The sequence below is a fragment of the Gossypium raimondii genome, chromosome 6 (genome assembly GCF_025698545.1).
Source record: "Gossypium raimondii isolate GPD5lz chromosome 6, ASM2569854v1, whole genome shotgun sequence".
Lineage (NCBI taxonomy): Eukaryota > Viridiplantae > Streptophyta > Magnoliopsida > Malvales > Malvaceae > Gossypium > Gossypium raimondii.
The window spans coordinates 51,137,069-51,152,249 of NC_068570.1; the positions used below are offsets into that span (position 1 = coordinate 51,137,069).

At 31.8% G+C, this 15,181-nt stretch overlaps 1 long non-coding RNA gene across 1 annotated transcript; it reads left to right on the forward strand.

The window, feature by feature from the left end:
* Positions 1-1,691: 1,691 nt before the first annotated feature.
* LOC105772236 (uncharacterized) lies at positions 1,692-2,608 on the forward strand. Its single transcript, XR_001126655.2, has 2 exons — positions 1,692-1,978; positions 2,224-2,608. It is a non-coding gene; the product is annotated as an uncharacterized LOC105772236 (long non-coding RNA).
* The last annotated feature ends 12,573 nt before the right edge of the window (positions 2,609-15,181 follow it).

Consider the following 15,181-nt stretch of genomic DNA (forward strand, 5'->3'; position numbering starts at 1 on the left):
TGATTATTTTTAATAAACAATTTGATTTTATTAAAACAACAATTTTGGTCCACGAAATTCAGAAAAACAGGTTCGGAAGTCGGTTACGTACGAGGAAGGATTAGCACCCTCGTAACGCCCAAAATTGGTACCTAGTTGATTAATTAATGTCTTAGTATTGAAGATTGAAAACTTTAAAGAGATTTAAAATACGATCCTTTATTGAAATGTTAAAAATTTCGGGAAAAAGATATATTTCACGTTAATCGAGAAAGAAAATTATATCCAGTAAGTTAGGACACAATGTCTTGAATTCCCGATGCACGAATGAATGCCTAAAATTTACTTATTTAAAAGATATTTAGCTATCTCAGATTTAAAAAAGGAATCATGCCCAATAAGTTAGGACATGATCTCTTCTTAATTCTCGAGATCGTTTAAAACTTGAGTTTGAAAAGATTCGTGTATTTAGATTTATTGTGAAAGTTGAAACCCCGTAAGTTAGGGTATGACCTTCTCGAATCTAAACACGATATTTTGCTTATTCAGAAATCATAATAAAATTAATCTAACACGAAATAGTAGAAATAAAATACGGTGTCAATAAGCGAACAAAACAAAAATGAATACGATGATGTAAGCATAAATAATACGAGCAATAGCAACAAAAATAAGTTAAATAAAAGGACAAATCAATAACATACAAAATAACAAGTATATAAGTAAATAAAATTAAAAATTCTTTCAAAATAATAATGGAAACGTAAATAAATAAATAAATAAATAAATAAAGAAAATGAATAAAATTATAAAAATGTAAAAAGATATATATTTATGTATATAAAATTATGAAAATGTGAAAAATATAAGTACGTATACATATTTAAAAATTATATAAAATATATGTAAGTATGTATATACATATATATGTATATAAAATTATGAAATAAAAAAATATAAAAGTACGTGTATATACATGTTTATAAAAATTAGAAATATGTACGTATGTATATATCATAAAAATGTAAGCATATATATATATTTTGAAATTATAAAATATAAAAGACATATATATGTGTATATGTATAAGTTACAAAATATATATGTATATGTATATATATTATAAAACGTATGTATATACATGTGAATTTTAAAAATTATAAAACATAAAGGATGTATATATGTGTACGTACGAATTGTAAAATATGTGCATGTATTTATATATATTATAAAGTATATGTATATATATAATATAAAACTTGGAATTAAAAGGTATACATAAGTACCTGGTAATAATAGTAATAATAATACAATATTAGTGATATTATATAATAATAACAGTATTAAAATAATTAATTTAGGGCAAATTAGTAACAAATAAGAGAAAAAGGACCAAAATGATATGCGTGACAACTAACGACGTCCAAATAGGAAATAAAACCCAAATCTGCACACGTGTCATTCACTGGGGGAGGTCAGCATACGAAGGACTGAATTGAAAAATAATTAAAATTATGTGGTAAAATAGAAAAATAAAAAGGACAGAATCGAAAACCACAAAAGAAGCGGAAGGACTCGCCAAGAAAATATCCCATTAGCATGGAAACACGCGGATCTGATTTCCGGGTCGGGTCACACGCGGGTCGTCCCCCAAAACGACGTCGTTTTATACACCCATATAAATCCACTTTTTTTAAAAAAAATCATTTTCTCCCTTCCCCCTTAAAAAAAACTGAAATTTCTCTCCAAAAAACCTCTCTCCTCCAGTTCTAGCTCCGACCGGCGGTCACCGTGCCTGGCTCCGGTCGCCGACGTCGATGCCGCCGTGCATGGTGGCCGGCGAGATTAAAAAAATGTGTTTTTTTAGATCTCAACCCCCTCTGGCCCAGATCCGGCCTCAAAATGTCCAAAACGAAAGAAAAAGGACCTTCAGTCCTCTTAACAACCGATTCGGCACTGGAGAAGGAGCCTCGGACGACCAAGATGCGGATCGACTCCGGTAGGCTTCTTTTCTCTTTCCTTTTTTTTATATTTTCGTGTATGTAAAAAAAGTAAAGTAAATAAAATAGGAGTATATAATCTTAATAAGTATCTAAAACGGAAAAAAAAATGACCTTGAAAGTGTTGTATTTTTATTTCATTTTCGTAAAAAAAGAGAGAGACTTTTACAGAGTTTACATTCGGCTTTTATAGCCGATTTCTTACACATTTTTTACTGTTTGCGTGTTTGTTTCGTCTTGCAAGTGATTGATGGGGGGTGGAGCAAGTGAGCGGTGGCAAGTGGGGCAGACAGTGGTGGCTGGTCAGAAGCGGCAAGTGGGCAGAGTTGGTGGCGGTGGCAGGTGAGGCGGCAAACATAGGGTGCGGCGGCTAGGGTTAGGAGCTAGGGTTTTTTCATGTTTTTGTTTTCGGGTATTGGGCTAATTTTTTCTGATTTGGGCTGTTTGGGTTTAATGGGTTAGGTCTAGGTAGTTTGGGCTTGTTGGGTCAACATTATAATTGGGCTCGTAATGGTTTTATGTTTGGGTTTATTTTATTTTTATTTTTTTGTAAAATGGACTGTTTAGGTTGGTTGCCAGGCCCGGGTAAAATTGGGCTTACACAGCAGAAGTTTAACTTTTTTTCAAAACTGAGCTTATTTGAGATATTTATAGTAATAAATTCCAACTGAATAATACCAATGTATTGTGCGGGACGAATTCAAGTCGGTCCTTACTTTCAACCAAACGACCTTCTTCGCTATTCTCGTACCACGAATTGTGCCGAGTGTGGGCTTGAGCAACACAAGCCGAATCACAAAAATGAAACGAATTTATCACTTTTAGTAAGAAATTAATCCCTCTCTATAAAAACCAGTAAAGATTGTAATTCCCAGAAAATAGTGGTAATTTATTTACTTAAAATAAATTACAATTATTTTCTGGCAGAATAATGACAACTCTAATAATTGTGAAGTGTGTATTTTAGGTTAACTAGTCTCATCTCTTTATAAGGAGAGATACAAGAATACTAGTTGAACAAGACATTGATAAATAATATTTATTTAATAGAAAATACACTCCTATTCTGTGGGCGGGACAACCTAATAAATATTACTAGGATTGTTGCCCCTCACTTTTGGTATGAGAGGAATTGGGCCTCTCATGTATTGGGTCTAGTTAATGTGCTTCCTGAACTTTTGACTAAACTTTTTATAATTTAATTCAACCCAATATTTGTTTTCTATTTCTCAAAGTAAATATTATTTATTAAATTTATTATATTAATTAAATTAATTTCTCAATTAACAATTTTCTCAACCAAATTCTAATCTCATTAAAGTTATAACAATTTTACTATAAAAGAATCTATTAAGAAATATATTTAATTCCTTATTCAAAGATTCATAATGACTAATTAATTTAATTTCATTTTCGAACTTCAATTATTTAATGAATTATGATTAAATAATAATTTGAAAAACCTTAAATTAATTTTCAAGTCATTTTTGTACTTAACGAGAAAACACATTCATTTGTGAATATAATCCATTTCTTTTACTTCATCATTTTCATTGATTTTTATCCATTTGGTTCTACATGTAATTCTTTTATGGTTTTAACGAACTAGTGGAGAGACCGATTGGACATATATAATTAAGTTCCAACTTTTCACCTATTAATTATAAACTTATTTAGTCGTAAAGTTATTCCACTAAATATCATAACCGAGCTATCCCTAATTATATACAATTACGAAAGTTATTTAATAAGCGCTAGTCTAATGACCTTGTTATAAGTGTGTTACCCTCATGAGATATTCTTAATCTTTTTGGATAAATTCGTTCTCCTAATATGATCCTATTTTATATCATGGTAACCATTACATCTTTCTTCATGAAAAGTCAATTACTATCAAATAGTAATCAAATCATTTATCATAAAGAAAAATGACTCGTTGCTACGTTTACTTTTCATTTATCATGTAATGTCGATGAGAATATATCATTTACACTTTAGTTGGGCTATGAATTCCACTATTGTGGAATGACACTACATACTGTACAAGCCGTATACCTAACGCACTAGCTTTCAATTCCTTATCTATTTGAACTCAGGCTTTTATATACATTAAAGTATAGGAGTCACGCATACACAATCCATCATCCACACAATATTAATGTATGACCTTTTATGAACGTCACAAGAGAATAAATTCATAAATTGATTTAGGATCTATTCTACTTGGGTCTTGTCCAATATACTGTTAATATAGCCAGACACATCTGTGCCTCTATCTTCTAGGAGTCATCCACTCCAATGGTCAAGATGAAAAATTCTCCTTAATTGGACCTGACAGACAGCATATTAGTCTTTCAATTGGTTTGCTCGTTTTCGACTAGACTAATACATGTTTAGATTATCTACTAATACCAGTTGTCTTTCTGTATTATGATCTGACCACATAATACAACTTAGTATTTGTAACAGCCCGTTTTTTAGTGGTATCAGAAACAGTGGTTTCGTGACTACAAAATTGACGAGTAAGTTCATATAACTAGTATTTATATTATGCGAGTCTATAATAATTTTTATATTGAATTTTGATTTGATGAATTTTAATTATTGAATTAAAAGTTAGTACAAGTGGTTCGGCTCAAAAGTCAAGTGGGTTATGAAAATGAAGGATTGAGACCCCGTTTCTGTTATTTAAGGTCGTAAATATTTTTATCAAATATTTACAGAGTCATAATATATGTGAATTGAAGTTTGGTCCGGTAATTCTGATGATTTATTGCTTAATTTCAATAAAAGAACTAAATTGTAAAGGAGACAAAAGTGAATTGTTATAGATTCAATTACTAAAGGGACCAAAATGGTGATCAAACCATGGTAAAAAATTCCAAGCGGTGGTGGATGTCAATCATTCCACTAACATTTGGGTTATTTATTCATTAAGTCCTAATTAGTTTAAGATTAAATTGAAAAAAAAAGTTTGTTTAATTGGAATTTAATATAATTGAAGGACCAATGGTATAATTGGACCATCCTTAAATGCCCTAATGATAGGATTGATGTGGAATTATCTAGATTTTGATAAATTGCATTTAGATCCTAATTAATTAATAATTAAAGAAAATAGACTAAATCATAAAAGCTATAAAAGTCAATTGCTATTAGTTTAAAAGGTTTAATAAGGGGGTTCTAAAGGGCAATTAGACCCTTGTGCTTGTAGTGGATGGTAATGGCTAAGAAAATATGAAATTTAAATGTTATAATGAAGGGTATATTAGTAAATTAATAAAAAATAAAAAATTATAATAAATTAAAAGGTAAAGTAACTTGATCTTCTTAAATTTCTTTCTTTCAAAGACTGAAACCTTTAGAAAAAAATAGAAAGAGCTTCGGCCAAGTTGAGTTCTTCATTTGGGTAAGTAAATTTTGCCCGTTTTTAATAGTTTTTATGTTTTTGAGCTCGTATTAGCTCGATCTAGCTAATCCAGTGGCTAATTTGTAAAACTATTAAATGTTGTGGATTTTGCCATTGATGTGTTGTGTATATTCTTGAAGTTTTATGATGAATTATTAAGTTCGATTGTTAAATAGGACTATTTTGTAAAGTAGTTTTTGTTAATTTTAATGTTAAAGGACTAAAATGTTAAAGTGATAAAAAAGTTAGGACTTGAGGTGAAATAATTGGAATTATGGGCTGTAATGAGGCCCAAGACCATTCGGCTGAATTTTATTTTACTGAAAATTGGTTAAATTGCAAGTTTTGAGCTTAAGGACTAAATTGAATAAAAGTAAAATGTTGGGGACAGTTTTGTAAAAAATTATAAAAAATTAAATTGCATAAAATGAGTTAATTTTTCTGTGGAATTAGTGAATTGAATAAAATTATTATTTTAAATCAAGAACAAATGGAAAATCGAGGAAGAGAAAATTACAAAATATTCCCTATATTTTGTCGTTGCTGCAGTTTAGTCTGATAAGTTTGTTCAGTTTAATTTTAGTACATTTTTAAATGTATTATATGAACCTAATTGCATAATGTTAGATTATATTGATGTGTGTAATTGAAAATGGAAATAATGAATTGATACGACGTCGATCACTGATTGAGATACTTTGAACTGTTACTGCAAATTAGTCCTATAAGTTCGTAACTTAGTAATTCAATTAGTTATTGTTTTGATGAATTATTATCTATTTGTGTATATACGTGAATCAAATTTGCTAGCTTGAATGAAACGGATAAGACCATAGTTGAAAGACATTATGACATTATACCGGAATTGAATAAGACCATAGTTGAAAGAAATTATGACATCATACTAGAAACGAGTAAAACCATAGCTGAAAAACGTTATGGCATCACGATTTTAACAAGTAAGACCATAGATGAAAGACGTTATGGCATCACGATTTTAACGAGTAAGACCATAGCTGAAATACGTTATGACATCACGAGTTTAATGAGTAAGACCATAGCTAAAAGACATTATGACATCACGATTCTAACGAGTAAGACCATAGTTGAAAGACGCTATAGCATCACGATTCTAACGAGTAAGACCATAGCTGAAAGACGCTATGGCATCACGATCTAACAAGTAAGAATATAGCTGAAAGATGCTATGGCATCATGAATCAGACGAATAAGATCATGATTGAAAGACACTATGGCATCCTTCAACCTTTTGCTATTCAGGTAATATGTTTTGGGTGAGATATGTATCATAAGATTGAATGTGAGATGAATGTGTTGACTAGTATAATTTGTAATGAATATTTATGCCTTGGTGTGTGCTATATATGTATATAACTATGTTAACTAATTATGTTTGTGATGTTTAAGGAATTAAATGGATATACGAGTATTTGTTGAGTAGTCAATGTTATTCTATTTGGTTCATCGGGTTATGTTTTATTGATCTCTGAAAATTTATTGAAAAGTGGAAACTAATTTGTATTATTGTATTGAGCAATTCTCACCTATTGTGAGTTGTGATTAATAGGAATTCTAATAATAACCTCGTTGATAGGAACTCTGTTCATTAATCTTGTATTTGAATTATTATTATGTTTGATTGGTAAGCTTTACGGTTCAATCGACTAACTTACTAAGCTTTACGAAAGCTTACTCGTGTTATTTGTCTTATTTCTTGTAGATACGTTTTGTAGATTGGGAGATCGGATCAACTCAAAGAATCACATTATCCAAGGATCATTTGGTAGCTTTTGAATACATCTTGGCTTATATGGCATGTAATAGGAGAATTTGATTATGTTTGTAAGGGTTCATAAGTACTTATTGGTATTGTTGTTAATGTGCATATAATGATGTGGTATAAGTAGCTAAGTGAGGTGCATACTTGATTTCATGGTATAACATTTTGAGATAGAAGACAAGTTATTTGAATGTGCTTGTAACTTGTAAACTTAGTTAAGGAAATGAGTTGTAAAGTACTTGAAATGTGATGCCATGGATGGCACATTGGTTAGACCTTAGGATGTTTGTTTTGACATGTTTTGGGTGTCATTGGAATGCATTTTGAAGTCTTATAATATTGTGTTGAGAATTGGTTTAGATATTTATGCAATTGGATGAAAAATAAACACGATTTAGGTAACTTTTGGACACACATGACCTGGGACACGGGTTATCACAAGGCCGTGTGTCACACATGAGCAGCCCACATGGGTGTGTGCCCTGAACATGTTAGGTACAGGGTTTATACGGGATAGCACACGGCCGTGTGACCCAAGTTAGTGAGTTACATGGGTGAGAACACGGGCGTGTATAGTAGCAAACAAGCATATGGGACAGCCACACGGCCGTATGACCATTGTAGTGAAAATTTTCAGTTTTTCCCTGAACGTTCCAAATTGTTCCAAAATTAGTCCCTGATTATTTCTAAATAAATTTTAAGGCCTCGTAGACTCGAGTTAAGGCCCATAAATGTATGTATTACTCTGATATGATTTATTATGAAATTCTGTTAATTAATTTGGCAACTTGATGCTATCTGTTATTGATTGTTCTGGATTGTACAGTAATACGCCATAACCCTAATCCGGTGATGGGTATGGGTTAATGGGTGTTGCAGTATAAGTTAAACGTTAGGTATTAATAAGCTAATATTTGCTTCCATTTAGTTTTATGTGCAAAAATCGTTGAGGAAAATATACAAATAATATTAATGTAATCGATGGATATTTTATTAAACCAATTTGTTTGAAAGATAAAAGTGTACAAAGAAAAATATACTACATTTAGGATACTAAATCCAATAGTCTCCCACTTGCCCTAGTGAAGTAGATGAGTCATATTTTGCATTCCCATGCCCTTTACATGTTTCTCAAAACTGCTAATTACTAGAGTCTTGGTAAATGGGTCTGGAAGGTTGTCCTATGATGTGACTTTGACTACATCCACTTTTATGTCTACTACTGTCTCCCTTATTATGTGATACTTTCTCTCAATGTGTTTCATCCTCTTGTGGTTTTCGGTTTTCTTGGTGTTAGGTAGGCTGCACTATTATCATAATACAGTGTGATAGTTTTTTTATACCAGAAACGATTGTGAGATCCATAAGGAACTTCCAAAGCCCTATTTATTTTTTTGTTGCTTCAGAAGTAGCCAATTATTCGACCTCCATTGTAGAGTCAACAATACAACACTACTTGACGCTTCTTATAACAACTCATTTTTTAGTGGTGTTGGAAACAGTAGTTTCGGGACCACCAAATTCGACGTGTAAGTTTGTAAATACTATTATTTAATATTTACGAGTTGAATATGGTTTTAAAAAGGTTTTTGATATGGTAATTTATGCTTTTTGAATGATTAATTAAGTTCAAGTGGTAAGACCCTAAAGTCAAGTGATTTTAGAAAATGAGGTACCGGGACCTCATTTCTATAAACCGAGTCGTAGATATTTTTATAAATATTTACGGAGTTTCATTAAGGCGGTATTAAAGTTTCGTTAAGAAATTTTAACGTTTCGATAGTTAATTAATTAAAAAGAACTAAATCGTAAAAGATGCAAAATTTGATCACTATTTGATTTGAGTGATTAAATGGTTTATTGAATAAAGGAAAAGGGACTTAAATGGTAATTAGACCATTTAAGAATGTAGTGGATGATTTTTGCAGCTAAAAGCATGAAAAGTTGATGATTATTAAATGGACAAAATGGTAATTTGTTAATTAAATTAAATTAAAAAAACAAAGTTTGTATAATCTTTTCCAAGTCATTTCTTTCACCAAATTGGGGAGAAGAAAGCCAATGTTAAAGGCTTTGAAGCTTCGACTAAACTTCATTGTGTGCGTGTAAGTTCGTTTTAGCCTCGTTTCTAATAACTTTTATATTTTTGAGATCGTTGCAACTAGGTCCAACCAGCCCGTACCTTCGATTTTGAATCTGTTAAAGATTTTCAATGTTACAATTGATGAACCTTGTGACTTTAGATGTTAAATTATGAATTTAAAATGTTGGTTGATATTTAAAAGTATTTTATTAAGTGATTTTTGATGAATTTTTTGATTAGGGACTAAATTGTTAAATTAATAAAAGTATAAGGATTTAATGTGAAATTTTTGCGTAAATGGGATTCTTTGGATACCATGAAAATTTAGCTAAGCTCAATTTTTGGTAAAAATGGTTAATTTGCATGTTTTGGGCTCAAAGACTAAATTGAATAAAAGTAAAATTTTAAGGGCAATTTTGTAAAAAAATAAAATGACTAAATTGCATAAAATGAATTTTTATTGTCTAAATTAATATATTTAATGAAATTATTAATTTAGATCAAGAGCAGATGGAAAATCGAGGAAAATGGAAAATCACCGAAATGCCCCTAAACTTTGGTATTTCTGCAATTTAGCCAGGTATGTTTGAATGGTTAAAGTGATATATGATGAATTGACCTCAACATGGTCAAGATTTGGTATGTTTTGGAAAGATTTTGATTCTAATATGGTATGTTGGTTATATATCAATTATGTTATGTTTTGGCATGGAAAAAAGTTAAGTGATAATTGGTTAAATATGCACATGTATAGGTATTTTGGGTTGATGATGTAGCCATTTGTTTTGGCTTGTGTTTATGGAATTTTCTTGTGAAGGAGTTGTTATTAAGTTGGCATATATATATTTGGGCCTTGTAATGGTTGTTATGTTAATATATATATATATATGTGTGTGTGACCTTATGATGGTTGATTTTATAGTTCTTTGATGCTTAGGTGATGGAAGTTGAACACAGTCATTTTGGTATGAAACATGTAGTTGGCATATATGTTTTATGATGCTAATGTTAATTGGTATATTTGGTACTTTTGGTATGAAATTGATAGGTAAACAAAATGGTATGTTTTGGCAATAACTTAGCTAAAGGTTAGTTGAACATTTGGCCAAATTGTGTATATAATTGTACATGTTTAATTGTTGTGATTGAGGTGTATTTTAGGCATATTAGTTGTATGTTTATATACCTTAATTGGGTAGCTTGATGATGCATGTTATTAGTGCAATTTAAAGGCTTGTTTATATGTGGAAATTTGGTTGTAGGTATGTGTTTGAATGGGTGAGAAAAATGGCTTGGAAATGACCTATTTTTTGTCCACACGGACAAAGACACGGGTGTGTTTCTCAGCCATGTATGACACACGGCCATGCGACATAGTTGTGTGTCCCCTGTTGCTTTCAAAGGGTTGCAAGTCAGGTTGTTACATGGCCTAGCACACGGCCTGGCACACGGGCGTGTGGCTTGGCCGTGTGACCCAAGTCAGTGAGTTACATGGGTACGGACACGGGCTGGGACACGACCGTGTGTCCCTACTTCGAATGTCCACATGGCATGAGGCACAGATGTGCCTCTCAGCCGTATGATCCTTGCAGTTTTGAAAATTTTCATCTTCTCTAAAAAATTCTATAGGTTTTTGATTTAGTCCTGAATTGTTTCTAAAGTGTTTCTAAGGCCTCGAGGGCTAAAAAAAGGGACGATATGCTTGTGTTTGATTGAGCTATAATGTGTTTTATACAAATGGTTATAATTGATTGTTTTAAGTTAAAATTTTTACCAGTAATGCTCTGTAACCCTATTCCTACGACGGATCGGGTTAGGGGTGTTACAGTTCTCCATACCATAGACTTATCGCCTAGGACAAAGACACGGCCCAAGGTCAATTTCCATGAATCTCGACATGTTCGGAAGTTAGAATTGGTATAACTGATAGGAGTAAGATCTCCTCTGGAATACACAAGCTTATAATCCTTCGTTTTCTATGAATACTTGGTTATATGCTTGACTGTTTGTTAGTGTCTTGGAAGTGTGCATTACATAGTATACATATTGTGACTCACCAACCCTACCGCGAAGTAGATATCTGGACGTGTACATTACATAGTATCATACTTCCTATTGTAGAAGCATGAGGAACATTTCTCATGTATTATCTTTCTTTCGCTATCTTAAGAAGTCTTCCAAAGAAATATCAAAACATGATAAAGAGGGTTGAGTGCCTTTTTTGAATCGGCCATTGCATAACGTTCCAATATCTTGTCTATGCATGAAGCTTGTGATAATGCTATCACTTTGTTCTTTTGATCCCTTAGGATACGAATACTTATAACAAAGTTAGCTTTCTCAAGTCCTTCATGCTAAATTGTTAGGGTTAACCATAGTTTAACCGACGACAATGTAACACCCCTTACCCGTATTCAACACCGGAATAGGGTACGAGGCATTACTAGAACACACACACACTTCTAAATGTATTAAACCATGTCATAAAATTTTATCCATATTAAAAATTTTCAAGTTATTATCTTTAAGTCTCTAAATAGGGCCTATGAGACCCAATACATACTTTGGAAGTGGTTCGGGACTAGACCAAGAACTTTGGAAAACATTAGACAATTTCTTGAAAATAGGGGCATACACCCGTGTCCAAGGCCGTGTTCTTCACACAACCATTCACGTACTTCACTTTCCATAATTAATCATCACATACTCATTCAACCAAGTCATGCAAGCTTGTACATCCACAAAATACAACATCATAAACATATAGCTCAACTAATATTAGCCAACCTCAATGGTCTTTTTCAAAATGAACTATCAAATATTATAGGCCAACATTTTAGGCCAACCCATAATAACATATACACACATAATCAAACCCTATACATGCCATAGACTTAAAAATACTTGAAGATCGTTGATACAATACCAATCAATAACTTGTTAGTGTGATAGAATCTCCGACGGCCTCCAACTCGAGCTAGCCTCTGTGACACTATGGGAAAAAGAAAGAAAGGGGGAGTAAGCATTATAGCTTAGTAATTAGGTATGTAAATAATAAGTGATTTATTAACAGGCTTTTATAAATCTCCAGTATATGTTCTTAAGATAATTCAATGATAATTACACATAGTTCCACTATGTATTCATGTTCATCTCAAGCTGTCTACCCGAGTCACAGTCACTAAATTATTTATATCTTGAGCTACGAAACTCCAAATTAAGATATGGTAATTTTCCCTGAAACTAAACTCATATGTCTTCTTACCATAAAATTTTCAGAATTTTTGGTTTAGCCAATACGTACATTTTATTCTTTAAAGTTTCCCCTATTCTGCTGTCTGACAGTTCCGACCCTTCTTCACTAAAAATTAATTATCTCCTCGTACAGGATTCGGATGATGTTCCCATTTGTTTATCTTGAAAATAGGCTCATTCAAGATTTTAAACATATAAATTATAACCTATAATTATTAACAATTTTTAATGATTTTACCAATTCAAATTAGAGGATTCCGAAATCAATCTGACCCTATCTCACTAAAATTCAAACATCTCATAATATGAAATTCTTTTGCTTACACTGTTTCTTTTATATAAAAATAGGCTTAATAAGATTTAATTTAATGTCTTATTCAACTTATAATTTAGTTTCCACCATTTTTGGTGATTTTTCAAAGTCACACAACCGCTGCTGTCCAAAACTGTTTTATTTCTAAATTTTACTCTTTCATATTTTCTTTATAATAACTTTCATTGTAATACTTACTCTGTATCAATCTTACCAAATTTTGATCATATATCGAGTACATTTCTCATAAGTTTACACACACATACCTGCACTTATTCATCACATAGTCATATTCGTTTACACTTAGTCATTTCCCGTTGAACACATCGGAATAATAACGAAAACCCGGTGGCCTGCATATAGTACCAGCCTTGTAGCCAAAGCTACCTTCTTCACAAAGTGGCCTTCACATAGTACCACACTTGAGTCACTAATGACATGTCACTTGTATCCTATTCTATTCCTAATGTTCAACCGAAAAATTTCTCACTTTTTGATACTTGTCAATTTCATTCAATATTCAGCCACATTTCATAAAACATAATAAAATAGGATAACATAAGTAATAACGATGCATTATTTACATACAACTTACCTCGGTGGCACAATCGGTGAAAAGGACTTATTCGTCATATTCTTTATTTTTCCCTCGTTCTAAGTCCGAATCTCGTTTTCCTTGATCTATAAGAACACATTTAACTCATTTATTCATCCTGCTACTCAAATTAGCCTACACTCACATTGTGGCAAAATATACATTTTTGCCCCTAAACTTCGTCATAGTTACACTTTTGCCCCTAGGCTCGTAAATTGATGTTTATTCAATTTCCTTGTATTTTAAGCCTAGCTGAACCATTTTCATAACTATAGCAGTCCACAATTTCCATTTATTCACACACTTACACATATTTTACAATTTTTTTTTCAAATTAGTCTTTTTTGACAACTTCATCGAAAATAACTTAGTAAAAGTCGTTTACTACGCACCGAACATTCATATTCTACCATTAAACAATAAAGATCAAGCATTTCACATATGGGTAAATTTTCAAATCTCAACCCTAGCTCAAATAAATGGTAGAAATAGAGAGATCGTGTTACGAGGATTTCAAAAACGTAAAAATCATTAAAAACAGGGTAAGAACGGACTTACAATCGAGCTTGGAAACTTGAAAAACCCTAGCCATGGTTTCTTCATGCAACATTCAGCCGTAGCTTGAAGATGGACACAATTTTGCTTTGATTTTGACTTTTTAATTCTTTTAATTACTAAATGACCAAAATGCCCCTAACTTAAAAGTATCATATTTCACTTATCTCATGTCCATTTTTGTCCAAAATTTAACCAATGGCCTAATTACCATTTAAGGACCTCTAATTTAAAAACTCATTCCACTCAAGTACCTTTATAAACTAGAACACACATTTTTCATCTATTTCAATTTAGTCCTAAATATTAATTCGGATATCCAAAAATTAAAATTACGCAACGAAAATTCCAAATAGTCGTTCAATCACACAATAAACATTAAAAATTAATCGAAATAATTTTTCTTACTATGAATTTGTGGTTTCGAAACCACTAGTCTGATTAGGCCCTAAATTGGGCTGTTACAACTCTCCCCCTTAGGGATTTTTGTCCTTGAAAATCTTACCAGAAGGAATTGCTTTCAACTCTCATGAATCACTTCCACTAATTTCTCAGAATCACAAATCAATTCAACCTCGTATATCTTTCTAGTCACATTTAAACTTTAATACATCGTGTCAGAGTATATCATCAAAGTTTTGAATTACTCTCTCAGACTTACCACCTATTTACAGGTGTATTACCGTGCCAAGATGTAACTGGATATTCATAGTTTCCTGTAGCTCTTTCCATATTTTGGATTTAGCCTTCGAATCTCAATCCGAAATAATAGAAAGTGATACTTTGCATAATCGAATAGTCCCAGGAAAAATCTTACTCAGCTGGTTTGTTAAACAAGAAATCTGTACACGAACGATCAATCACAATCCGATAACATCTGTGATTGTATCTGCTTTCCCAGAGATTAATCAATAACTACTCGCGATCTTTCAATAGATCAAGTCTTTAACACTATCTTAACTTCAGATATTTCTATGACATTCGATACTTTAATTCTAGAAATTAGGGAACATGTGACATTAACCGTATGAAAACATGAACCATCACTTTACATTCTAGTAATAAAACACATTCCAATCGTTCAATAGTACATCACTGATAACAATCAAAATTACGAGGAAAGAAAATCAGTATACAATTTAAACTTGATTGTCATAATCCACACTTTTACCGATATCAACTTCAAAGATA